This window comes from Rhincodon typus, chromosome 16 (assembly GCF_021869965.1).
Source record: "Rhincodon typus isolate 14 chromosome 16, sRhiTyp1.1, whole genome shotgun sequence".
Taxonomy (NCBI): Eukaryota; Metazoa; Chordata; class Chondrichthyes; order Orectolobiformes; family Rhincodontidae; genus Rhincodon; species Rhincodon typus.
The window spans coordinates 44,976,943-44,996,615 of NC_063347.1; the positions used below are offsets into that span (position 1 = coordinate 44,976,943).

Below are 19,673 nucleotides of genomic sequence, written 5' to 3' on the forward strand. Positions count from 1 at the left end.
CGAACATTGGAAAGAGCATTCATGTAAGATTTGAGCAGACTAAATTGACATTCTCACAAAACTTGAGTGAGACAATTTCAATAGGCAACAAAAGTGGGCAGATACATAACAAATTAAAGTTGACAGTTTTCCCAATATAAATTATTTGAAAAGCGCTTCCCTCAGAAGAATACAACCAAGATAGCAGAAGAAAACTGTTGCAGACACCTGAAATTAAAAATAATCACTTTCAACAGCCAATGACATGAGGCAATGTAAATAGAGTTGTCATATTTAGCGAGACCAATACAGAATGGGTCAACTGAAGTTATTTTAAGTCTTTACAAAGCTCTGATCAAACTTTCTGAGAAAGGGTCACCAGAATCGAAACATTAACTCTGATTTCTCTTCCCAGATGCTGTCAGACCTGCTGAGGTTTTCCAGCAACTTCTGTTTTTGTTACTGATCAAACCTTATTCTGAGGCATGCCTTTCATTCAGGTAACCAAAATACAAAACCAAAAGTAAACAAGTATTGGCAGGCTGAAGAAAAGCGCAACATGACAGATTTCAAACAGTTATGAAGTAGCGACATACAATCGATATGCAGAAAATACTGTAAATGTGGGACATTTCCTGAACCAATTAAACACGCACTATTATTTCAAGTGAAGTTGGGGCTTTAAAGCAAAAGGACATACCTGAATGCCAGTCATAATAAAGAATGAGCATTTAAAGAACAATTTTCATGACTTTTGAACACTAAAACACTTCACAGCTACAGAAATGCATTCGAAGCATAGTCCATGAGAGCATGCAATGGTATAAATATCGAGGAGGGCACCAGGAGATCAACCACGTTCCTGTAGAATAGTGGTATTGGATATTCAACATCCACCTAAGCAGAAACACAGGGGCTTAGTGGAACCTAGCATCCAAAAGATAGCCTGTTTGATGGTGCGACATTCACTCGCTGTTTGAGCGTATTCTTAACTTGTGTGCCTCAGTCCTGGAATAAAACCTTGAATGCAAAACATTCAGATTCAAGAGATGACAGCATAAGTCAAATTAGTAATCAAATTTTTCTGAAAAAAAACTATGATTTTAATAACTTTTGGGAATCAAACATGGAGAGTAGCCCAGGTGAAAAATGTTAGAGACAATTGTTTTAATCTATTTTTCCATCTACTTCTCATTTTTCTCTGCATTTTAAACACCTCGATGATGCAGCTTCTCAATGTTTTTCTACAATTACAGAATCTGATTTCACTGTAAGCCATTCTTTTCAGTTTAAAAAAATCCATGAGTGTTGGGGCAACAGGATCTGATGCTCCTGACTTCAATGGAAAAGCAACTTGAGAAGACAGTTTAAGTGGAAGCCAATTTGCTGCCGCTTATTCTGCACATCTGCCAAACTTAAACTCACAGATTTTTCACTTGAAGACTTCTTTTTTTAAAAAACATGACATTGCTGAAATGCGTTACATCAATTTGCATTAAATATTGTTTTAGATGAGACCATATATAAATAATTCACATTTCTGAAGGAAAAGAAAACGAAATATCAATATGCAATAGTTCCAGTTTTTGAGGGGAGTTTTGAGTCATCATTTTCTAAAGGGGCTGAGTATCATTTCATTGTTTTGATAACAGACAAGTGAGACAATTATGCTTGCGACAACTGAATCATTCCTTTTCTTGCATTGTAAAAATAGCACAAAGTCGAGACGGTAAGGCTCATTTCTCCACAGAAATTTTTGACAGAGTCACCATTTAATTGCTTCTGAATAATTCGGGAATAGATTACTAATGGAAAGGAGGAGGTGATCATAAAGAAATGAGCAAAATTATGAGGTAGTCTGGAGTCATTTACAGGAAGGAAATTCAAAAGAGAGTGAGGGTCAAGGCAGGGGTGACCATGGTCTTTGAAATGGTGTGGAACCAGAAATACTTCTTGATATTTTTCCCTAATCAACCTGTTCAGAAATATTATTACGTACCTCTGGAGCAGGTGGGACTTGAACCTAGGCCTCCTGGCTTAGAGATAGGGAAACTACCATTATGCCACAAGAGACCACAGAAATATATCTAATACTCACCTCTTGTGAGAGCCATGAGCTTTTATAATGTCTCTTGAAGAGGCAAAACGCAACACTTGCCACACTCATCATTGTTCAGTTTTGATTTCAATTATCCTTAATTAATGCATTCAAGAGGATCCCAATATGTCTGAAGAACGAGCTCCACAAATTTAGCAATAGGATAGCACTGGGGAGGAGGGCTGCACTCTGCCTGGCCATTCTATTTGTTTAGTTTTTATGAGATCATTTTTGGTCAACTTTGGTCTGCTTTTTCTCACAATCTTTTGGTCTCTCTGTATTAATTCCAGACAGGAAGCACAATAGACCAGTGTGAATTTGTTGTTGAGAAAATGCAGAAGTTGTGCAATTTTTCCACTTTCTTAGCATGTAAACTTATTGAGAATTAACTCTTCAGTGATTGCGATACAATCCCTACCAAAGGTCACGGTGTTGATTCAGATGACAAAGTTCAATTCTCTCTGTTAACAGTGACTTTTCTCCCCCTCCCAGGTCATGCAATATTTAAAACCAGATTTCTTTCTGGACGCATTAGAGAAATTTCAGAAAACACAACAAATTTGGCCATTGTGACTGTGCAGCAGTAAAGTGGGTACATCATTAATTGATGTGCATACTTTCATGAAATATTCAAACTGTTGTAAATTGACTGATTGTTGCAGTGTTGAAATGCAGAAAGCCAAGCAGTAAAAAGATAGAAATGGAGCCTATTCTTTATAGATTTACAAGCTTTTATGTAGAGGCATATAATGCACATCTTGCACTTCAAGCACATCAAAGTGTTCGTATGCACCTGCACATATGAACCCAGGTGAACCCTCAGTAAGCCGACACATTAATATAATTGAACACTAAATGAATATACAATTAACATACATTGTGTCATAGTTTTCATTGCAGGTGTGTAATTGGTAGACATGCACAGAGCATCTACGCCTCTCAACTCTTGCTACTGTAAGTTCAAAGGGTGTAAACTTGAATAGATATGAAAATCGACTGGTTTAATCATACACCCAACATACATACAGAAATATAAAGCAAACAAGGGTTATGTTTTTGCTTGTTAAAGCTGCTCATGATTCCAGGATCAACTCTGTTTGTTTTTGCAAGCACAAAACATCTTAAACTCTTCTCTCCTCTGTCCAATGCTTTCACCTCAAGTCCCAAATGCAAAGACAGCAGGAACAGTTTTCTCACTAAGAGACCATCCAAACAGTTGCTCCCACTTTTACCCCTTGCCTTAGCCTAATGGATTAATTTTCATCCAGTCCTGAGCTTAGATTTTGTAAAATGCTAACAGGACAGAAGGAGGCAATTTAATAAATTGTGTTCAGACCAGCTCTCAGCAAGGGAAATTTAGCTCATCCCACTCCTTGGCTCTTCCTCCACAGCCCTGAAAATTAATCCGTTTCAAATATGTATCTAATTACTTCATGCAAATCACAATTGAAAGTGTTTGCCCCTGCCCCCCACACCTGCCATCAAGTTTTCCTAATAATGTATTTTACATCTTAACCACTTGTACACAAACTGCTTCTTCCTCATGTTACTAACCACTAATCGTCAATGACCTTAGAATCAATGACCTTCTGGTTCTCAACACGAACATCAAGGGGAACACTTTATCACAATTACCTTCACTAAATCTCATCCACATTTTTTTTTCAAAGGAAACTACCTCTAATCTTTGAAACAAATGCATTGTCTCTTGAATCATCCTTGCTGTAAACTCGATTAAGGTTTCATATACTTCCCAGAGTATCGCGCTCAGAATAGGAGACAACATTTGAACTGAGACTAAACCAGTGTATTCTCAAGATTCATCATTATTTCCTTGTTTTTATGATATATTTATTCAGCATTCAGTACGCATTCGGTATTTCAATAACTTCCTCTTTTCCTATGATTTTGGTGGCGTGTTTTTTTTTTGGAAGTGAAGGAAAACAGAAAGGACTGATTTTATGCCTCAGTTGTCTTCTTTGCATTTGTAGCAGAGATGTCTTTTCTGGCCTGTAAGTAGTCACAGCATTCTTCTCACTCTTGTCCTATTTAGAAACCAAAAGAAAATTTCTGAATGCTCCAGTATTTTAAGAATTTGTCTCTTTTCATGTTTTTGTTTGCCTTTGATTTATTTTTTTTCCACAGCCTCTCTGAACTTCCTATGTTCAGGTTAATTCCTCTGGTATTAACAACTTGGCATCTGTAAAACTCTCCCTTGTTCTGATTGGTCAGAAGAGAAGATTCTCTGGCTACGTCTGGAGAGATACAGATGGAAGCAGACAATTCAACACAGTCCTACACAACAGAGAAGGCATCGGAAGAAGAGGGCGTAGTAAACCATGTGGAAGGCTAGAGACAGGTTGAGAAAATCAAGGAGGGATCGTTTACCTTGGTACATTAATCACAGATATTGATATGTGTAAGGAAACTGGAATATATGTGTTTACTTCAAAATGGTGGAATATAAAAGCCGGGAAATTTTACTACGGCTGTACAGTACTTCAGCGAGGCCATATCTGGAATAATCTGCAGAATTTTGACCTCCTTCTTCGAAAAAGTATACAATCACATTACAGGGAGTTCAGAAAATAGTTCACACGACTTGTTCCGGGGGAAAAGGGATTGTTTGTAAAGAAAGGCCAAGTAGTCGAGCCTTTACACACTGGAATTTAGAAGCACGAGAGGTGATCTTACTGAAGTCTGGCCCTCAAAATAGAAGATCTATTTATGGTCATCGTTCAAGATTCTTTTGACTTGAACAGTTCCTATGGATTGCAGCTACTATTTAAAAAAAGGGGGTAGAGAGAAAACAGCGACTTGTGGGCCATTTCACCTGACATCAGAAGTAGGGTTTATGCTCGAATCCATTATAAAAGATTTAATAGCAGAGCACTTGGAAAACAGTGACAGGATTGGACACAGCATGGGTTTGTGAAAGGGAACTCATGCTCAACAAATGTATTGGACTTTTTTTTTGAGGAAGTAACTGGTAGAGTTGAGAGGGAGAACCAGATGCTGTGCTTTATTTCAACTTTCAGAAGGCATTCAATGAGGTCTCACATAAGAAGTTAGCTTGTAAAACGAAAGGACATGGCAATGGGAGTTTGGTGCCGACACAGATAGAGAACTAGCTGACAGGCTGGAAACAAAGCGTTGGATTAAATCGGTCTATTTCTGAATGGCAGCGAGACACCAGAGAGGTAATACAGGGATTAATACTAGGGCCCCAGCTACTCATAATGTATATTGATTAATTTAGATGAGATAACTAGATATAATAACACCATGTTTGCAGACAACACAAAAGGTGGTGGGGGGCTGCTGGGGTGAGAAACATGGTGGAAACAGACATACTTCAGTGTGAATTGAAGAAGTTGAAAAATGCATGGCAGATGAAATAAAAACCTCAGTTGTCCACTTTGATATCAAAAACAGGAAAGCAGGTTATTATCCAAGTGGCGATAGATTGGGAAAGGCAAAAAGACGCGTTCTTGCATACCAGTTGCTCAAAGTAGGCAAGTGCAGTATGCGGTGAAAGCCACAAATGGAATGTTGGCCTTCATAACAAGAGGATTGGAGAGCAGGAGCAGGAATGTCTTGCTGCAGTTGTACAGGATCGTGTACCTAAAAGGATCAAATAGTATGAGGCAAAGAGGGAACATGTTACTGAATGATCAGCCATGATATACTGAATCATGCACCAGGCTCGAAGGGCTAAAAGACGTACTCCTGTTCTTATTTTCTATGTTTCTATGAAGTACATAAATTCCAGAGCGTGGTCTTGATAGCGCGGATACCAGGAATAGGCTGGCACAAGTGGGCAGAGTCTAAAACTAAAAGATTTCCTTTTTAGGACAGATGTTAAGATCCCAGACTGGACCACCAACTTTATGCTATGAACCTTGTTGAGATCACCAAATTATGTTATGTCTGCAATCCTAAAACCAGGAACTTTATTTGCAACATAGACACAAAGTAAGATCCTTGGGACTTACTGAGAGAATAAAGTGAGAAGAAACACTGGTTCAAGACCCTTCTGCATTGAAGGGGTATCATAGCATTAAAAATTAATGGCTCCTCTTCTGTTTTGAATACAATTACTTCTGTTGTACCCCTAAGCTTTATCCTTGACCTTCTACTTCCCTTTTAAGTGCTGCTCTGAGCAATATTTCTGAAAATGTAACATGTTTAAGATGGATGTTTACAACATCCAGCTTGACCTTACAACTGCCTGTGTTGAATCCTCTGCTGTCCCTAAACTGTTGCTTGCTAGGCCGACATCCATCACCGGATGAGGAAAAGTCCTCCAACTGAAAACAACGAGTGCCTTAACTCCCAAACACAAACTCCATTTTTTTAGCGACACTTGACCTCTCTCCTAAGAAAGTGGAACAGACTGGATCAGATTGCTGAGCCTCGCCTTCAGAATTTGATCTCAAGATGAGCTTCCAACGACATAGTCACGCCATGATTAAGGCTAATTCTAGCCCTGCCTCAGCTTGTCTATGTTGAAAGACTCCATCCATGCCCATCTTCCCATTAGATGTGACCGTTAGAATGCACACATCCTATATACTACCTTCTGTGAACTTACGGTCATTCAAAATTCTTCTGGCCATGTCCCAACTCTCAGAAAATCCTGTTCACTGATAACTTCTTTGCTAACTACCTGATTTGGTTCTTGTTAATACAGTTTTTAATTTCCATATCACCAGTGGTCACACCTTCGGCTGGAAAGACTCTGAATGGAGTTGTACTGTCCCTCTCTTTGCAGCGAAAGATCAAGGTTGAAGTCTAACTTGTCCTGGGTGTGTATCGTGACATGTCTGAAAAAGTTGTTTAAAAATAAATTTTTGATGACATAGCTCAGTGGGTTAATGCATCTATTTTGTCAGCAAGAGATCTTGAGTTTGAATCACGGTGGTGCTTTTCTCTGGCAGCACGGTGGCTCAATGGTTAGCACTGCTGCCTCACAGCAATTTGATTCCAGCCTCAGGCAACAGTCTGTGTGGAGTTTGCGCATTCTACTGGTGTCTGTGTGGATTTCCTCTGGGTGCTTTGGTTTCTTCCCACGGTCCAAAGATGTTCAGGTTAGGTGGATTGGCCATGCTAAATTGCCCAGTGTCCAGGGATGTGTGGGCCAGGTGGATTAGTCATGGTAAATACAAGGTTACAGGGATAGGGTAGGGGTTCCGGATGGGATGGTCTTCGGAGAGTCGGTGTGGACTTGATGGGTCGAAAGGCCAGCTTCCACACTGTAAGGATTCTATGATTCTTTGAGGGTCTTGATATACAGGGCTAGCATCCCTAACTCTGGGCCTGGACACGAGCTCAACTTCCACCCCAAGATGTGATGGCCATTCGACTGTACATTTCCAAACAGCTTGACTTTTTAAAAAAAAAAAAAAAGGAGCCTCACTCTAGAATTCCCTCATTAAATCTCTCTACATCTGTTCAGTCCTGGGGTAGGGGCATTGCTGATCTGGCCAGAATTTGTTGCTCAACTCTATGTGAAAGACTATGCAGTCTGGAATCACTGCAGTACTTGTGGTGCAGCCCTGGCTACAGTACTGATGAGAAGAAAGTTTCAGGGTTATGATCCAGCAATGAAGATGGAATGGTCATACAGATTGAAGTCAGGCTGTCGGGTGGCTTGAAAGTGCTTGGTGGTTGGTGGATAGTCATTCTAACTTCCCACAACCTAACTTCTGAGATATATATAACAGTGGTGTAGGATGTTTATTACTTATAGAAGACATATAAAACTACATGTTAATCTCCAAGAACGTGTCTAGATTGTAATGGAATACCCACCACTTGACTGAATGAGTTCAGCTCTCTCAAACACTTAGAAAATGAACATCATCCAGGACAAGGCTGCCCACTTGTGCAGCACTTCATCCGCCGATGTCAACTTCAATCTCTTCACTGCTGATTCACAGTGGCAGCCATGTGTACCCATTACAAGATGCACTCCAGCAGCTCAACAAGACTCCTCTGTTCGCACCTTCAAACCCATGTATTCCACCAGTGAGAACAACAGCAGATCACAATTAATACCCTGGGGGTTACCACTGACCAGAAACTGAACTTTACTAACCATGTAAATGAGCATCAGAAGCAAGGAATGCCGTGGTGAGTAACTCACCTGCTGAACTCCCATCAATCTGTACAAAATCAACAAGGCACAAATCAAGAATATGATGGAATACTCCCAACTTGCCTGGATGAGTACAGCTCTAACAACAATCGAGAAGCTTGACACCCCTCAGAACAAAGTAGCTACTTGATAGGCACTACACCCACAAACGTCAACACTGCCCACTGTTCTGTAGCAGCACTGTGTACGACTCACAAGATGCACTGCAGAAATTCACCAAGACTCCTTAGACAGAAACTCCCAATGGGAGCATGACCTGCTGCAAGTTCCCCTCCAAGTCATTCATCAGCCTGAATTGGAAACGGACCACAATTGCTTCAGTGACATTGGTTCAAAATCCTGGAATTCCCTCCTTAGTCACACTGTAGGTCTACTTACAGCATATAGACTGCAGCAGTTCAAGAAGGCAGTTCATCACCACCTTCTCATAAAAACTAGGGGCAGGCAATAAATTCTGACCAAGCCAGTGATGCCCATACCCCACGAGCAAATAAAAATAAAAGACGGAAACACCAGCACTACAAGTTCTCTACCGAGCCACACACCATCTTGAAATAGAACACTATCATAATTCTTCCAATGTCATGGGATCAACTTTTGGAACTCCATCTACAGTACCACTGGAAGGGATGGGCAACAAATCCTGGCCTTGCCTATATTGCCCAATCATAATAAAAGTTCCTTTTGCTTTGAACTTAATGTATTTTGTTCTTTCGATCCAAAACTTTATCTCCAGCTTACTACAACAGTGCAGCTCAACAATGGAACGTTGAACATTTACAAAAATCGACCATCGATCAGCATTTCTACTCATTTAGAAATTTAAATGTAATTTAACTTCGAGTCAATATTTTGGGGGAGGTCAAAACGTCATCTGCTTTATACCTCAGAGATGATATAATAGGTTGTAAATGCCTGCATCATAACGATTAGCAATGGGTGGTCCAACACAGCTGCTGGAGTGTAATGAAAACTGCATTGCATATTTTGTCCACTGAAAGTTATCAGCCATGTATTCCAGCAGACAGTCAGTCTGGAAGAGAAACTCCTGTTTTAATAGCATGTCAAGTTCTGATTCTGGAAACACTTACTACTTCCACTCGAGAACTTCACAGTAGTAGATGCAGAATTCCATTCACGATTTTCATGATCAGTTTTTATTATTGATTTTTTTTTTCCTTCTGTTGCAATCACAACTGTATTTTTATTCAATAACAAAGCATAATATCATTCTCCCTTAAATAGTGATGGCCGTGCCAACTTACTACCAGCACTCCCTCGCTATTAACACTGTCATTTTAATCCCATGAGTTGCACAAATAAAGGTATTCATTTAGCAGGCAAGCAGAACAGAGGGTCAGTCACAGAATGTCAGAAAGATCTGAGAAAGTTTCAGACAGACCATCCTAAATAACACCTTAGAAAAATGTGGCTGCAATTAAAACACCTTCTTTCATGTTACTTTCACAATCAATATAAAAGCAAGTTACAACACCCTTAAACTTGTGCTGAATAAGTTTGATCTCATGACTGTAACCTCAAAAATATCATACACAGAGCCAGAGGAAACAACATGTCATAACTGTGTTCCTTTGGGAGACCATCACTTCTTTTAGCAAGTCTCACTTCGCAGCAGCAATGGTACAACTCCAGCCGTAAATGTTGTTTCCAGAGAATTGAATCTGTCAACTCTTAACATAGAGCTTTTTTTTCCTGTATGATTACTGGATTTTGTATTGTGCAATGAAATGTCACCTGTAATATTTCTACCAGAAAATGCGACAGAAAATTGAATAAGATGATTCCCAATTTCTTTCAAATTTTGGTATTGCTTCTGCCACAGACTAAAAACTGATACTATAAACAGATGTTCAATAGTCGATGGATGTTATTGGGAATTTTTTAATGATGTAACTTTTTCAGTGATGCATAAGCTGAGGTTTTAGACACAATTAGTTCATATATATAAAAAGATAGAGCTTGGAGGCACGTTGTCTTTATAGAGTGTATATTTTCTGCTTAAAACAACTACCCATTCAGTATTTTATTTGTTCCAACCAGAGTATTAGTTGACCACACTGAACTTTATGAAACTAAGATTGAATAAGTCAAATTATCTGAACTGAAATTCACATCGTTATCAAAAGATAGTGAAAACAATTCCACTCTGTTAGGCAAAGAGAAACATCTCCTAATTTCATCTATACCTATATGACAAGTTTGACACACTAGGCATGAAACAGATTGCTTATAGCAATTAAACTTGAACTAAGAAACTCAGACAATGCAATACACAAATCAGCTATATTTCAGGGAACCGCTTTTATTCAGATCAGAGGAGATGGATCTGCAACTGAACATGGCTGGGGAGTGTTCTCTCTGTTGGCTTCTTGAAGGACATAGCACCTGGTGTCAACACAAACTGAAGACAAATATCTGCATACTGAGAACTTAAAGAGATTTGTAACATTGGCTACTGCTGAGGATATGGAACACAAATTAAACAACCATGATACCACATTAACCATTTACACCTCACTAAGAAATTTAAAATGTATGGCTTCATCTTCACTATGAACTGGACACTATCCCTCTTTAACTTTGTACCTGTGTATACATGCTTGACATTGCATCTTTATTATTCTTCTTCAAGGGACTACCAGACAATAAAATTGCTCTTTCTTTCGCTCAAGAAAACTTTGTAATTAGTTCGCTCTTGTTTCTAGTAAACTAGTTAAGTATATTTTAACTGTAGAAAGGTATGGCATGGTGCCAAAAAAAGTTTTTTTTTGGAGAGACAACCATGGAGGTTGAAAAAACGGAGCTGATTCATTTCCTTTCCTGATAGCAACATTAGGCATGCAGTAAGTGTACACTATGAAAGGATCACTACAATGTGGAATTGGACCACTTGGCTATCGAGTCCACACTGCCCCTCTAAACAGCATTCCATTCAAACCAACCCCCTAGTCTATCACTCTGCATTTCCCATGGTCAATCCACCCACCCTGTACATCCCTGGACGCAACAAGACAATTTAGTCTAACCTAACCTGCAAACAAGAGCACCCAGAGGAAAGCCAGACAGACACAGGGAGAACATGCAAACTCTACAGAGACAGTCAACCAAAGCTGGAATCAAACCCAGGACCCTGGTGCTAACCACTCAGCCACACCAACATTCTTTTTTATAGAATCCCTACAGTGTGGAAACAGGCCATTTGGCCCAATGAATCCACAATGACTCTCCAAAAGAGCATCCCATCCTGACCCATCCCCCTACCTTCTCCCTGTAACCCTGCATTTCCCATGGCTAATGCACCAAGCTTAAGCATCCCTGGACAGTATGGGTAATTTAACACGGCCAATCTACCTACCTTGCACATCTTTGGACCTTGGAAGGAAACTGGAGTACAAACTCCACACAGACAGTCGCCTGAGGGTAGAATTGAACCTGGGTCCCTCGTGGTGTGAGGCAGCAGTGCTAACCACTGAGCCACCGTGTCGTATCTTTTCAACACTCCCATCCTGTCTGCCTCCACGTGTTCAAAAATCTGATACTGACTAAGTACTTCAGTCTGCAAGTACCTTGACAAGTACTTAACATGAGTTGCATTTTAAATATTTTGTGTTTTCAAAACAAATAATCTTCCTCATAATTTAAATTTCCTGGACCTCAAAAAGGTCTTTTATTTCTGCAGGCACAGTAAAACACACAGGCTTACTGACATAATCCAAAGGCACTGCATTTGTAATGCATCCGTTCCTTATCATTTATTTGTGCATTCAGGTTGGTTCTGGTTGACTAATCATGAGCTATGTTCTTCATCCATTCTATAAAAAAAAAGGCATTTGCTAAACCTTAAGCGATTTCTGGTCAAATTCTGGAAAGAAAGCTGGAAATTCCTGTTGAGATCAATCTGAAATTGAACTACATTTGTGCTCATTCTAAGGTCTGAAACATTTCTAATAATATGGCCAAGGACAGATCTAATTGCTACCCAATCATTTCTGCAGGACTCCTATTACTAAAAGAATGGCTAAACTTTATTAGGGCTTTACGGAATTATCCAAATCTCCCTTCATTCCATTTACATTCAAATATCTACACAAACCACTTGTGTACTTCCATGTTAAATAGCATAGTGAATTCATGCTCTTACTCCAAATTCTGTAGATTTAGAGGCTTTGCTGCAGTAATAGACCCTGTAGTCCATCAAATCTAAGCCCCAATAAAGTCGATATTTTCAGTCCAAAATCTCACATACTTGGTATTTATGCCTGAATGCAATGACTTCTCAATGGATGTATTAAGTTCCTTTTTTAATTAACTCTGCATCTATGGCTTCTGGATGAGTAAATTCAACACCCTAATACCATCTTGTATGAAATGTAGCTTTTTTTGGTAACACTGGAGAAGATAACGGCAAGTTTCTCGATTGAACTACGGTCTTTGGCGTGTAAGTCCACCGGCAGTTTGTTCAGAAGGGAGTTTCAGAACTTTGACTGAGTGACAATTAAGGAATTAAAATACAGTTCCAAGTCAGGATTGTATATGGCTTGGATGCGATCTTGGAAGTGGCGGTATTCCCATGCATCTGTTTGCCTTGCTCTTCTAGATTCTGGATTTGCAGAATGCTTTGAAGCAGCTTAGGTGATTTAGTACAGTGCATATTGTAAAGGGTACATACTGCTGTCACTGTGCATTGATGGCGAAGGGAATCGATGTTGAATGTGGAGACTGTTTTTTTTTGCTGGATGATATCTAGCTTTTTGAGCGTTGTTGGAACAGCACTCAACTAGGCAAGTGAGCAGTACTCCATCGTACTCCTGACTGGTGCCTTGTAGATGGTTGACAGTCTTCGAGGAGAAAGAAAATGAGTTATTCAGTGCGGTTTTTGTAGGCTCTGATCACATAGGATATGTACTGTTATGGACTAATGATTGACTAACACACAAAAAGTGAGTTAGTTATTCTCGTGTTGGCTGACTGTGACTACTGTGATATTGCACAATCAGTACTTGGGTACCAACTGTTCACAATATGTATCTATGATTTAGAAGTAGGGGCCGCATGTAATATTTCCAAATATTTGGATGAAATGGCAAAGTTGTGAGAAAGACAAGAAACAGCTTCAGGAGGATTCAGACAGTCTGAGCAAATGAACAAGAGCATGGCAGATGTGGAAAAATGTGTGGTTATACACTTGGGAGGAACAGATGTGCAGAGTATTTCTAAAAACCTAAGAGGTTGAACAGTATCAATGTACAAAGGTGCCTCGTTATCAGTTGTTATAGGCTGACATGAAGGTGCAGTGAAATATTAGGCAAGCCTTTAGTGCAAGAGGATTTGAAAATAGGAGTTTTGAAGTCTTGCTTTAGTTGTATAGGAGCTTCATCAGACCACTCCAGGAAAAGTGTGTGGAGTTTTGGTCTCCTCAGGAGACAACTTTACCTAAAAATATCTGGCCCAGTTTCATGCAGACTGCTCTGTAGTTGCTTGGCTTATCCTTGCACCTGCTTTTTGACTAAGGCATAACGCGTGCAATTCTGCAGAAAAATTGTTACCAGTGTCTCTGCAATTTCCAGTGTCAATTCTGTCAGAATCCTTGGGTGCATTTCATTTGGTCCCGTAAGTACAACATGCCTATCCTCTTATCATTTTTAAACACCATTAGTGACTGAATATCCTTCTCTTTCATTATATGTGGCCTGGGCAGGACCACCTTCTGTGGTAAAGACAAGTGAAAGGTGTGTTTAATACTTCAGCTAAGTTTTCTATGTCCTTTATTAAATTGCCTATGGTTCTAAATCAGAACCATTGCTTTTTCCAAGCATTTTTTTCCTAATTTATATGCCAATAGAAGATTTGGGATTCCCTTTCGGCACCAGCCTCTCCTCATAACTCTTCTCTGCTTCTCCTATTTGCTCTACACCACACATCTGACTTATCGATATTTGGCTTGCTTCTCAATTATATTTTGTAACCTGATATTTGCCATAACCTCATGTTTTCTTGTTTTAACCATGATTCCCCTCTTATCATGCAGGGAGCTCTGGACTTGTTTGCTCTCCTTTCTTATTTCATGAGAAAAAAAGCCTTGGCTATGACTGAACCATCTCTTGGAAGGTAACCCATTGTTTCGTGACTACTTCTTCCTGCAATTTTTGACTCCAATTTGTTTGGGCCACATCGATTCTTATCCCATTCAGATTGATGTTTATTATTATTCATTATTTTTACACTGGACTGTTCATTATCCTCTGCATTTGTCGCACTGACACATGATCTAATGGTCACTACAGTCAGTTTAAAAATAAGCAACATCCACTTAAAAACAGATGAGGAAACCTTTTTTTTTTACCTCTCAGAGAGTTCAGAGTCTTTGGAACTTCCTTCTTCAAAAGCCAGTGGATGCAAAATCTTGAACTAGTTTTCAGGCAGATAGATTCTTAATTTCCAAAGGGATGACAGATTATTGAAGCTATGCAGGAATGTGGAATTGAGGTTAAAAATCAGACAGACAGTCATGATCTGATTGAATGGTGGAGCAGGTTCAATTGAGCAGGCCTACTCCTGTTCTTTGTTCTTAAATCTGAAATGTTCTGAGGTGATCCTCCTGGACTACCTCATTAGGAAGAACCAGCTCCAGCTGTGCCTCTTTTCTCGCTGGGCTGAAAACTTCTCTTCAACACACTAAACTCTTGCTTTTCTTTTTCTCTTAACACTAAAATATCCCAGTCTATATTCAAGTTTCTCATTATATTTATTGTATTATTTTTCACCCCTATTTTCTTTGTAGATTTGTTCCAAAACATGCTTCTCACTAATTGATTGCCTGTAGACAACATAATTACACCTTTTTTGCTCCTCAGTTGTAGCCAATGGATTCAGTCTTCAACTCCTCGCGATGCCCTTTCTCCAGTACTCCTGTGCACTTCTCAATCAATATCAAGACACTTCCCTCTCGTGATTGTGATGAGGTCAGCCAAGCGAACATCACAGAATAAGAGTTCCTTGATTGGACCAGATTAACATCTCCAGTCAGGGAGCCCGAGCTGAGAGATATGAGCAGGAGTGTCAGACATCCTGTTCACTCAGAGCTGGCTCCGAGATAGCTAGATCAGTGTCTAGGACTCTCCTTATGTAAATGAAGGGTGTCTTGGTGACGGGATACCAGCCTCTGTGGAGTTATTTCACTCCCCTTTCCATCCTTTCCTATCTTTCCTGAGTATCTTGTACCTATAATATAATGACACCAATTTTGCCCTTCATTAATCCAGGTCTCTTTTATAGTAACAACATCCACTGTTCACTTGGCAATCAGTGCGTTTAAATCACCAGTTTTATTTATCATACTCTGCATTCTAAGTCAAGCACAGAAAACTTGATTTAGAATTTATTACGGTCTTCTTGACTCTGGCCCTACCTGTCAACTTACTATTCTGTATTCTACGACAACTGTCTCTCCCACTATTTTGTGCACTTGGTATTCCTCTTCGATATTATCTCCTATATCTCGATATTATTTCCATACCAAAGCTAGATAGTACAAATCCTCCCCAATAATACAAAGAAAATGTCCGACAAGAAACTCAGTCCCAGTTCTGTTCAGGTATGCACCCCTCAGCCTGCGTAGGTTCCCTCTCTCTCCCCTAGAGATAGTCCCAATGGACCTAGAATCTAAAGTTCTCCAACTGCACCACCTTTCCAGCCGCACAAGCATCTGTGTTATCCTTCTAATTCTATACTTACTTACGCATGACACTGGGAGTAATCTGGTGATTACTATTTCGGAGGCTCTGCTTGCTAATTTTCTCAGTAACTCCCCAATTTCTGACTTCCCTTTTTGGACCTATGTTGTTGGTCGAAAATTGGATTGTAACTGCTGACTATTTATCCTCCACTTCTTTGGGATGTACACAGGGGGCTCCTGTGCTACCTGCCTATTGCTTTTTCACTGCAAAGTAGTCACCCATTTCCTCTTTCCCCACATTCTCTTAAGCTGTGAGGTGATCACTTCTCTAAACATGCTAGTTCATATAGCTGTCAGCCGTATGGCTGGAACACAATAATGACAGCTGCTGATTAAGTTCTGAAACCCAGAGCTCAAGCTGCTGCAACTAACAACCATTTCTGCACAAATGGTTCCTTCATTCTCATTCTCGGATTCAATCTTTCGCAGTCAGTTCCCTGAATTATTCAGCTTTTGGATCATAATACATGCCTTCATCATTCAATTAACTGGTGTTTAATAATTGGGATGCAAATGTTAGAATGTTACTCACTATTAATACTGAGGAAATTCATACCACAACTTTAATTCACTCTGATCAACACACAAGTACCCACTGTAGGACATATTGGTCTAAAGATATTGCAGAGGTTTTGTTACATTTCTCATTCCAGCAAACAGCAGATTTATCCACAAACTCCTACATTATTGGTCTCAGGATTGGCAGAATCAAAGGCCTGCTTCCACAAATGGAGAACAAGTTGTAGCTCATCCTTAAACTGCTTCATTGTCTTTTTTGTCAAAATGAACAGTACCTTCCCCAGGGAGTTTCAGCTAATTTGTTATGCTCCATTATCCTGACAGTCGACAATATTACTCAGTTTAGTTAGTCATACCTTGTAACAATTGAACCTGGAAGCAAATATGTAAAATATATTAATAGACTAAATTTGGATTCAAAATAATAAGTCAACCAACAAAAACTAAACCTAGAATATTTTAGAAAAGATGTTCACCATTGACAGATTAAACTGTAAAAAGGATGTATTACACGAAATTCCAAAAATTTAAAATTACCCTACAGTACAGTTGGATTTTTTGGGAATCAGTTTTCAAGGATCTGACTGAAAATTAATTTGGAATTCCTGATTCAAGGATTAAATTCTATTCTAGGCTGATACATAGCTGTAAGATACTATATTTTGTTCTGGGCACGTTTCTAGACCAAAACACAGCAAAGTGCCACTGACACATGCACAATTCAACAGCCTGGAGTCTCGAGGGAAATTAGTCCTCAGGTCTCATCTGCATACTTAGCACAAGCTACTAGTGAGAGTTCAGCCTTCACAGGTAGATAGCTGGAACAATAGTATCAATTCCCAATAGGTTTCAGAGAGAGGAGCTGGAGAGGGCTTAAAGTGATTCCGGACAGGCTTTGGGAGGGCGAGAGGGCGGGCGGTATGGTGGCATGGCATTTGTGATTCCTGTGGGTGAGGGGGCAGGCGCTATGGAGGTATGGCATTTGTGATTCCCGTGGGTGAGGGGGCAGGCGTTATGGGGGGACGGCATTTATGATTCCTGTGGAGTCAGATGATTGCTCTAGCTCTACACAATGGAGTTTCCTTTACCTTCACTTTATTAATTTATATTTATCTCACATAGCAGCTGCTGATGACAATCTGAATCCGGCCTCGCCTATCCCCAATTAAATTTTCAATATGTTTCCTTCAGTAAGCGTTAGGTCAGACAAACACAAAAGTTGCAGCACAGGTGGCATCGATTTGAAACATCGTGTTTAAAGTGGCCATATAAGATCCTGCCTGATCCCATCTTCCAGCTCTTTTTCTACTGCTTTGTACGTTATACCACTTCAAGTTCATAGCCAAGCACTTCACAAATTGGCTGAGCACTTCTAACTTTACCACCCTTTCAGTCAGCAAGTTTCAGACTCCCATCACTCTGAGTGAAATAAGGCTCTTCAACATGATTAATTTTTCTTTCAATTACTTTAAATTTATACCTCCTGGTTATTGATCTCTCTGCCAGGGGAAATCAGAATTTCTAAACCACTCTATCTTGAGCCTGCATAACAACATAAAAATGCCATATAAATCTAAGTTGTTGTTTAACATAATCATATGTTCCATGACCCTTCATAGGAGCATTACTAAATAAACAAGACACCAAACCACGTTTGGTAAAATGACTAAGAGCTTGATCGAAGCTACAGGTTTGAAGAAGGATGTGAAAAGAGGCAAGTGCAGGGAGGCAGGAGTGTATTTCAGAATCTGAAGCCTAGATAGCTGAAAGCACAAACAGCAATGGTATAGTTGTGACATACAGGGATGCAAAGGGGATCAGAATTTGTAAAGAGCAAACATCTCAGGATTGTGCAGCTAAAGGACATCATTGACAATAGGAAGGGGCAAAAAAGGCAGGAGGGTGTTAAAATTAAAGACAAGGGTGTAAAAGCCAATAAATTGCTTGATTGGGAGTTCATGAAATACTGGTACAAGTATGAGTGCGATAGGAAAACAGGGTTTGCTTCAGACAAGGGTAGCAGAGCTTTGGAAGGCCTCACATTTATGAGTGTATAATATGGTATTCCAGTAGAGGTAACAACAGCATGAATGAGGATTTTGACAGTAGACGAGCTGAGATTGGATGAAATTGGACAATTTTAGAGGTCAAAATAAATGGCAATGCAGTCCAAAGCTCATTTTGCGATCAAATGTAACACTAAAGTTACAAACAAACTCATAATCTCATACTGTTTTCATGCAGAGGAATGGAGACAGTAGTTAGAAAATGAAGTGACTGGAGACAATGCGTTCAGTCTCGTCAATATTGAATTCAGTGAAATTTTTGTATATCCAGTACAGATTAGCAGTCTGGTAATTTATTAACAGTAAGAGGGCTGGTGAGGTTAGGCTGGTTATTGTCAACCTACAAATAAAAACTAAGGCTGTGCCCTTGTATGATGTTGTCAAGGGGAAGCATGTACATGTGAAACAGGAGGTGGCCAAGGGTAAATAATTGACAAACTACAGAAGTAAAGCAGGAAGAGAAGCCATTCCAAATGATTTTCTGGGCTGACATTAGCCAGTTAAGAATGCAACCAGGTGAAAGTGCTCCCACCTAGCTGCATGAGAGGGGAGAGTTTACAGAGAAAGATGGTGCAAGTCATCCGTGTCAAATAGTTGGAGACAGATCAAGGAAGACAAGGAGCACAAGATAACATTTGTCACAATTAGATTGTGTGTCATTTCTGAATTTGCTAAAAGCTGTTGTGGTGCTGTGCAGAAATCCAAGTGGAAGAATTCAAACGGCGTTCCAAGAAAGATGGAAAAAGATTGAGGAGATAGCAGTAGGATCAAAGGAACATGAGCAGGAGAGGATGTGAACAGTATGTGCTCAGAAGGGGTGTCTTCACAATTAACCACAAAAAGGTCAAATTATGCATCATCTTCAATTTCTACTCACACACTCCACACCTAAATTTATATTGGTCACAGAAAGCAAAGGAGCCAGTGTTGAGCCACGCGGAATCACACTGGAAACAGCCTTCCAGCCAGAAAGAAAACACTGACGATCCTTCAGAGATAGTAGGGACTGCAGATGCTGGAGAATCTGAGATAACAAGGTGTAGAGCTGGATGAACACAGCAGGCCAAGCAGCATCAGAGGAGCAGGAAGGCTGAC

General features: G+C 39.8%; 1 protein-coding gene across 4 annotated transcripts in view; it reads right to left on the minus strand.

Moving 5' to 3' along the window:
- The window catches only part of LOC109914264 (contactin-4-like), a 1,378,312-nt gene that overhangs the window by 1,287,723 nt on the left and 70,916 nt on the right, over positions 1 to 19,673 (minus strand). The gene's annotated exons all lie outside the window — the stretch shown is intronic.